The 8,497-nt window shown below is 50.5% G+C and overlaps 1 protein-coding gene across 3 annotated transcripts in view; it reads right to left on the bottom strand.

Annotated features, from left to right (window-relative positions):
- The window catches only part of ZNF592 (zinc finger protein 592), a 53,231-nt gene extending 46,848 nt beyond the window's left edge, over positions 1 to 6,383 (bottom strand). The window contains exon 1 of one of the 3 annotated variants that reach the window (XM_032264800.1): positions 6,281 to 6,383. The gene's annotated coding sequence lies outside the window, so the exon portion shown is untranslated. Of the gene's footprint in view, positions 1 to 5,761; positions 6,045 to 6,280 lie in introns of those variants that run through there. The other 2 variants (XM_032264803.1, XM_032264802.1) reach the window with 2 other exon arrangements.
- Positions 6,384 to 8,497: the final 2,114 nt, after the last annotated feature.

Genomic DNA, 8,497 nt, shown 5'->3' on the forward strand with positions numbered 1-8,497 from the left:
AAAAAAAAAAAAAAAAAAAAAAAAAAAAGTTAGTCTTGTAGCCCCCCTACCCCACCACACATACTGATTGGAGACCAAAAGTTAATCTGATCAGCAGACATACTCCTTTTCTTCACTCAACACGGTAGCAGTCATTCTATAATGTATCACACACATAGACATTATCATCCTTTTCATCCCCTGGAGTGTGTTAATGAGAAAGGGAGCTATCATTACCCCCTTTTTTTTTTATTTTTGAAAGAGATTGAAAAAAGATGGGGTCTTTCAATGTTGCCCAGGCTGGTCTCAAACTCCTGGGCTCAAGTAATTCTCCTACCTTAGCTTCCCAAAGTGCTGGGATTACAGGTATAAACCATCATGCCAGGCCCCATCATCATCACCTTTTTTTTTTTTTTTTTTTTTTTTTTTGAAACAGAATCTAGCTCTGTCGCCCAGTTTAGAGTGCAGTGGCACAATCTACAATCTTGGCTCACTACAACCTCAGCCTCCCGGGCTCAAGTGATTCTCCTGCCTCAGCCTCCCGAGCAGTAGGGGCTACAGGCATGCACCACCACACCCGGCTAATTTTTGTATTTTTAGCAGAGATGGGATTTCACCATATTGGCCAGGTTGGTCTTGGAACACCTGACCTCAAGTGATCCGCCCACCTCAGCCTTCCAAAGTGCTTCTGGGATTACAAGCATGAGCCACCATGCCCAGCCCATTACTACCTATTGATACAACACTTTCAGAATCTGAAATTGAAAAAGGTAAAGAACTTAACGCACTGACCAGAGGACAGCCCATAAGTGCTGCCAGCTTTGAGAAATGACTGTCGTGGCACCAAACTCAAAAGGTATTCATTAACTTTTCTTTGAGCCATAAAAAGGATCAAATGTGTCATTTCAACACACACACACTTCCCTGCTGCTAAACAAAAGCAAATGGTTGGCTGAAGTAGCACTCTGACCCTCTGAAAACATTTCCCAAAAGCAATTCGCTAATGGATATCATATCCTACACCCTTAGAGCAAGCAAAGAGAGGCACTGGACCAGATGGACACAAATGAAAACACAGATTTTGGGTACATGCAATTGCTCTACCACAGGGACATCAACATTCAGAACTCTCTCCTATTAAAGTTTAAACAAACTTAAATATAAAGATAGCGATAAAGCCAGGCATGGTGGCTCACACCTGTAATCACAGCACTTTAGGAGGCCAAGGTGGGCAGTTCACTTGAGGTTAGGAATTCAAGACCAGCCTGGCCAACGTGGTGAAACCCCGTCTCTACTAAAAATACAAAAATTAGCGGTGTGTGGTGGCGCATGCCTGTCGTCCCAGCTACTCGGGAGGCTGAGGCAGAAGAACCGTTTGAACCCAGGAGGTAGAGACTGCAGTGAGCCAAGATGGCACCACTGTACCCCAGCCTGGGTGACAGAGGGAGACTCCATCTCAAAAATAAAATAATAAAATAAAATAAACAAAATAAAAATAAAAGCTCACCATGATCTGGCTGAGTTGAGAGTGGGAATTATTTTCTTTTCTGTCTCCAACATGTAGGGAAAATAAAGATCCTAAACCAGTGTCTCCTTCACATGCTGCCAAAAGCCCCCTACCCCTCCAAGAGTTCACAGACCTCTGTTCCCAGAACAACTTCCAATGTATCTGCCCACAACCACTGCTAGCCACAAATTTACCCACACTACTTAGCATCTGCATACCTTCTCCATTAACCTAATTCTATGGAATGCTATTTTCTGATATGTTATTTCTGTATTCCCCCCCTTCCTTTAGTTTCACAAACACAGGATCCCACATAAACAATACAGGATCGTTCATTCTATCAATTAATAATCATTGCTGACTACACTGAAGAGTGCTTGAGGAAAGATTATGTTAACAGAAAGGGTTCATTTTCATGGAGCCTGAGAAAAACAAACAGGAATTGAGGAGCAAGTATTTGCTAGCATGTCCCAGCCCTGGCCAGAAAGCGGGGAGCAATGGCCAGAGGACAGAAACATCTGTCACTCTGCAGTTTCATTTCTCATGGTCAGCTAATATCCTAAGTTTATTCATGAGTCTCTTCCAAGTTTGGTTAGTGAGTCAGTCTCCCTGGACCCAATCAGCTCTGAGTACCCTATAAAACTAAATTTCTGGTCTATAAAGCAGAGAACCAGATCCTGAAGCAATGCTGCCCCCCAAATAAAGCTGCCCCACGATAACATCTATCTCCACTCTCTAACTGCAACACCTGTCATGGATGTGTCTGATGTATCTAACACTCTCTGGTAGCTCCCCAAGGCTTACGGAATAAAATCCAAACTCCTCGACCTGCCTTTCACAGCCCCAACTTAGCTTTCCAGCCTCATCCCCAAACAATGGGGGATACCATGGCCCCGTGCTTTCATACCTATAACTCTCTCTATCTAGAATGTTCTTTGCTTAATCTTATTTGCCTGTAAAACTTCTATTCTTCCTCCAAAGTCCAGTTCAAAAGTCACCTGCTCCCTGAAGCCTTTCCTATTTACCCAGGCATTTCATTCACATTGTTTCAAACAGCTCTTTAACCACAACTGTGCCAGAGAACTTAAGTACACTGTAACTTATCCTTTAAAATATCTGAGCTCCACTGGATACTCGGAGCTCCTGGAAGAAACTCACTATGTATCCCACAAGTCCTTATACAGTGTCAAGCATGAAATGGGAGCTTGATGTTGAATGATTGATCACATGGAACATGGCAGTAAGTTATTAACAGAAGATGAGAGGGGAAAAAATTACACAAAATTCAAGAAATAAATTATCTATATATTTAATCTCATTCAAAATAACCACAATATGACTGAGACACAACGTGGATATTTCAAGCATTTAAATAATAAAACCAATAGCCTGTCTGGTGGCTCACACCTGCAATCCCAGCACTTTGGGAGGTAGAGGCGGGAAGATCACTTGAGGCCAGGAGTTCAAGGCCAGCCTGGGCAGCATAGTAAGGCAATGTCTCTAGGGGTGGGAGGGTGTGTGTGTGTGTGTGTGTGTGTGTGTGTGCGTGCGTGTGTGTGTGTGTGTGTGTGTTTGAAATAAAATCTCGCTCTGTCACCCAGGCTGGAGTGCAGTTGCTCAATCTCGGCTCACTGCAACCTTCACCTCGCAGGTTCAAGCAATTCTCCTGCCTCAGCCTCCTGAGTCGCTGGGACTACAAGTGCATGCCACCATGCCCAGCTAATTTTTGTATTTTTAGCAGAGATGGGGTTTCACCACGTTGGCCAGGCTGGTCTCGAACTCCTGACCTCTGGTGATCCACCTGTCTTAGCCTCCCAAAGTGCTGGGATTGTGAGCCACCACACGCAGCTTGTCTCTAGTTTAAAAAAAAAAGTGCACTAAAAAATTTTAAAACAATAATAATAATAAAAGCAACTAACATTTGAACCCAGTGCTAAACTGTTTACATGACTTAATCTGTACAACAACTGTATCAGGTAGGGACTTTTATCTACATTTAAGATGAGGAAACTGTGGCACAAGAGAGGCTAAATAATTCAAGATCATTTGGTTAGCAAGTGACAGAAGCAAAATGCAAACTTCAGTGGTCTGGCTCCAGAGCCAGCGGGCTCTGAATTCAGGCAGGCGTGCTTTGAATCCAGGCTATGTTACAAATGTGGCTTTGAATAAGTCATCTACCTGCTCTGCGTTTATTTCTTTATAAAATTGATATGATAACCTCTCTCTCTTAGGGTGTAGAGAGGACTAAGTTAAATATAAGAATGTATGCAGAAGTCTTTAAAATTGGTTCTCCCACCTGGCAGGTACTCCATAAATGCCAATTCATTTTTCCCTTCCTTTCCTAAAAGCTGGATGAAGCAGACACACAGAGGCAAAGGATCTCCCTCAGACTGCTTGAGGCTTTTCCAAACAGATCAGGTAGTTAAGCCACTCAACCCAGAAAGCCTAGCCTAACCTGCTTATCTCAAAAGTCCATTCCCTGGGCAGGGGCTAGAGACCTTTTAAAATGTAAATGTCATGTCATTCCCTTAAACCCTTCAAAGGTTCCTAATTACACTGGAGATACAAACCAAACTGAGGAGGCAGCCATTCTGCCCCCAAGGCCCCATTGCTCTAACTTGGCCCTCGTCTCCAAACTAATCTCCCCTCTCCCTTTACCCCTCCTGCCCCAGAGGCCTCTTTCACTTCCTCCTTGTACAGTCTGCTCCACACATGGTTAACTCTTAACCCTCCTTCAGTCCTTAGCCTAAACATCACTTTCTCAGGGAAGCCTTCCCTGAGCCCCCAACTCAAATTTTCTTACCCCTCTCTTCATCTTTCTTTCTTTATAGTTTACCACTTCCTTCAAAGTTTTACTCAAAAGACAACTTCTTAGGAAGCCTTCCCAGGACACCCTAATAATACAAATTCAACTACCACCCAATACCTCAGATTCTCCCTCCCTGCTTCCTTTTTCTGCTTAGCATTTCACACTTTTTAACACACTATATTTTTGTTATATATTTTATTTACTGTCTTCTCCCCCACTCCCATGAAAGCACCACAAGGGCAGTCATTTTTGCTTTCTTTGTTCACTGCATCTTGAATAATGCCTAACACATATCTGTTGACAAATATTTGTTGTTGAATAAATTTTCAAGACTATTTATTTATGTATTTATTTTGAGATGGAGTCTCACTCTGTAGTCCAAGTTAGAGTGCGGTGGCACGATCTCAGGTCACTGCAACCTCCATCTCCCGGGTTCAAGCGATTCTCGTGTCTCAGCCTCCCAAGTAGCTGGGATTACAGGCATGCGCCACCACGTCCGGCTAATTTTGTATTTTTTTTTAGTAGAGACGGGGTTGGTCAGTCTGGTCTCCAACTCCTGATCTCAGGTGATTAACCCGCCTTGGCCTCCCAAAGTTTTGGGATTACAGGTGCAAGCCACCGCACCCAGCCAAGATTATTTATTATTAGACTTTCCCAATAGGCTAAGAACTAACATGGGGTCTTCCTGGCTTACCACTCTACTCCCAACACCTAGCTCGGTATCCGGCACATAGTAAGTGCTCAGTAAAAATCGAATTAATGAATCAAAGCCACAAGCCACAACTAGTTGAAAAATTGGAAAATGATCAAAATGGATGCACTAGCACCACACTTCTGCCTCTTTCACTGTGTAATATAACAGTGAGGTTGAGGAAACAAACCACTGAAAACCCACCAAGCATCCACTAGGCCAGGAATCCGTCTGTCCACATCCTCCACACTCTGCCATACTGTGCACCACACTGCACCCGGGACAGAAGCACCCTACAGGCCCTCCATAAACACAGGGCTGAACTCAAGTGGGCAAACCGTAAGCCAAATACCATCTGACCCCCCAAGTCCCACTATTCTACTGCCAGTCCTATTCTAGACTAGTCCTGGATGCCAAACACGCTTCCCTGCGTGGGCTTGTGGACTTATTCCAATCCAGGACCTTTAATGCCACCTTTCAATGCCACCTTTGGCCTACTCAAAAAAATGGTTTAAAATCCCTAAACAGCTTCAATAATCCTGCGGTTCTCAGGATCAGGCACACCTAAGGTCATACGGACGCCTCCCCCTCACAAACGCTGATCCAAGACCAGGAGGCCATCTGTCCAGCAGACGCTACCCTGTCCTCCCTCAGGTCACACTGAGCCTCCCGCCAACCCCCTCGTTGGCAGGAAGAGCCCCTGCAGAGTGACAATTTTCACCCTGATCGACAGGCCTGGTCACCCCTGAGGACCCCAACTCTAGAGCAGAAATACCTCTCTGCTCCGGGAGAAACCTTCCCCAGGGTCACAACTTGGGCGCAGGGGAGGGGAGGGCTGAGCGGCGCCAAAGAGTGTCGTTCCCCGAAGTGTCTGCGCCGTGACGGCGACAGCTCTTCGGCCGGCGGGGACGGTCGGGCTGACAGGCCGTCCCAGTGGGAGAAAGTGGCACCGTTATCCATGCCCGGGCGGTGGGCCGCGGGCCGTCGCCGAGGGCGGCCGCACGTCCCGCCCAGCGCGGAGAGGACAGCAGCGTGCCCGGCCTGCCGAGGAGCGGCGGTCGCAGCGGCGGAAGGGGCCGGCGCCCGACGGCCGGGGGCGGGCTGGGGTGGCGGCCCGGGCCCGCCAGGCGGCGGTCGGGGGAAGTGGCTGCCGCCTCTGGCGGCGGGCAGGGTCCGCCAGGCTGCAGGGCCGGGCCGCGGCTCGGGCTCGGTCCCGGCTCCGCTCCTCCCGGGCCAGGGTGGGGCTGTCCCGACCCGCACGCCCCGCCCGGCCCGGCCCGCGGGGGGCGCTTACCTGGCGGCGGCGGCGGCGACTGCAGGCCCGGGTCTCGGCCGCGCGCGTCCCCAGCGCCGGCTGCGGGAGCCACAACATGGCGACGGCGGTGGCGGGCGGGGCTGCGGCTCCGGGGGCGGAGCGGGGGCGGGAGCCGGCCTGGCGGCGGGACCTGGCTGGGGCTGCCGGGGGGGAGTGGGGGGGCAGGCGGAAGGCGACTTGGACCTGGGCACCGGCCCAGGGCGGTGCGGTTGAGGGGCTGCCCCGGCCTGGGCCCGGCCTCCCGCCTCCCGCCCGAGGCGGGCTGCGCGGCGCAGGCCCGGCGACCGCGGCGGCGGCGGCGGCGGCGGCGGCGGCAGCGGCGGGTAGGGCGGGGCGGGGCGGGGCGGGGACGGCGCGGCGCAGGGCTGGACCCCAGACCCCGGCCGGCCTCCTCCCCGCTCCAGTCCCCGCCACCCCCGCCAGCACCCTGCGCGGTCGGGCAGACAGCCGCTCCCTGCGACCTGGGCCTCTTGTCCTCTGACGCGCCTCAGGGCAGGGGCCGAGGCCGCCCACTAGAGGGACAGGATCTGCCTACGCAGCTGTCTCGCGCGGCGGGGAGCGCCCGGGACCCGGGACTGCGTCCTCTTCCCTGAAACCTGGCGCGTAGTGGGGCCTAGTCGAGGCTGTTAAAGGAAGCAGGGGTGGCGTGGGCCTGGCGCTCAGGTGCGCCCTAACTGTTTGATCATTGCTGGCTGCAAGCGAGGACGTTCGCGCAGGCTTGGAGGTGCGGGGCACGCTGACATGTTGCCTCTGGGGTAACCCAGGGACGCGCGGCAAACAGAGTTGGAGGACTAGCGATGGATGCCGCAAGAGGTAGACTGGGAGATCTCTCAGGGTTCCTGGGGGAGCGATGACTGTGCAGGGTGAGAACTCAGAGTCTGGCAGAAGGCCAGGAGGGTGACCGGCAGGACCTTCCAAGAACCTGGCGTACCTGGAAACTGGGTTCGCAGCATTAAGGCGGCAGCAAAGTCAGGGTGTGGGAACTCGGAGATGAGGCCCTGGTGACTGGCAGTGAGCACACACTGCTGACCGTGGAGAAATTCCTTCTCCAGGAAAGATATGCCAATTTGCAAGAGGGCTGGAACGAACATGCAGACGGGGCCTGCTGTGCACCAGGCAGGGAACTGAGTTGAAAGCTTGGGTAAGGAGTGTGTTAGCGATGAAGCAATTAAGTCAATAAAGAGTGATTATTCCGAAAGCTTGGCAGTGGGAAGGAGAGAAAAGTAGGCCTGGAGCTCACGACAGTACCAAGAGTAAAGGAAAAGCTGGGTCCTATTGTAGAAGCTGAAATAAAAGCATCCCTTAATCCCAGGAGTTTGAGTTCAGCCTGGGCAACATAGGGAGACCCTCCCTCTCTGCAAGCGAGTAAAGGGAAAAGTTGATTTTTTTTTTCTTGAATAAAGAGGTTTTTTTGTTTGTTTGTTTTTCTTGAGACAGAGTTTCGCTCTTGTAGCCCAGGCTGGAGTGCAATGGCACGGTCTTGGCTTACTGCAACCTCTGCCTCCAGGGTTCAAGCGATTCTCCGGACTCAGCTTCCCAAGGAGCTGGAATTATAGGTGCCCCTCACCATGCCCAGCCATTTTTTTGTATTTTTAGTAGAGACGGGATTTCACCATGCTGGCCAGGCTGATCTCGAACTCCTGACCTCAAGTGATCCGCCCGCTTCACCCTCCCAAAGTGCCAGTATTTCAGGCGTGAGCCATCGTGTCATGCCGAAAAGTTGATTTTGAGACAGTCTCACTCTGTTGCCCAGGCTGGAGTGCTGACATGATCTCGGCTCACTGCAACCTCTTCCTCCTCCCGGGTTCAAGCGATTCTCCTGCCTCAGCCTCCCGAGCAGCTGGGATTACAGGCGCCGGCCACCAAACTGGCTAATTTATTATTTATTATTTATTTTTATTTTTATTTTTTTGAGATGGAGTTTCACTCCGGTTACAGGGATTGGAGTGCAATGGCAGAATCTCGGCTGACTGCAACCTCCGCCTCCTGGGTTCAAGCGATTCTCCTGCCTCAGTCTCCAGAGTAGCTGGCATGCTCCACCATGCCCAGCTAGTTTTGTATTTTCAGTAGAGATGGGGTTTCTCCATATTGGTCAGGCTGGTCTTGAACTCCTGAAGTCAGGTAATCCACCAGCCTTGGGATTACAGGCATGAGCCACCACAGATGGCCTGTGATTTTTTTTTTCTTTTTTCTTTT

Source organism: Sapajus apella, unplaced genomic scaffold (assembly GCF_009761245.1).
Source record: "Sapajus apella isolate SASKATOON/1434 unplaced genomic scaffold, GSC_monkey_1.0 scaffold147, whole genome shotgun sequence".
NCBI classification, from domain to species: domain Eukaryota; kingdom Metazoa; phylum Chordata; class Mammalia; order Primates; family Cebidae; genus Sapajus; species Sapajus apella.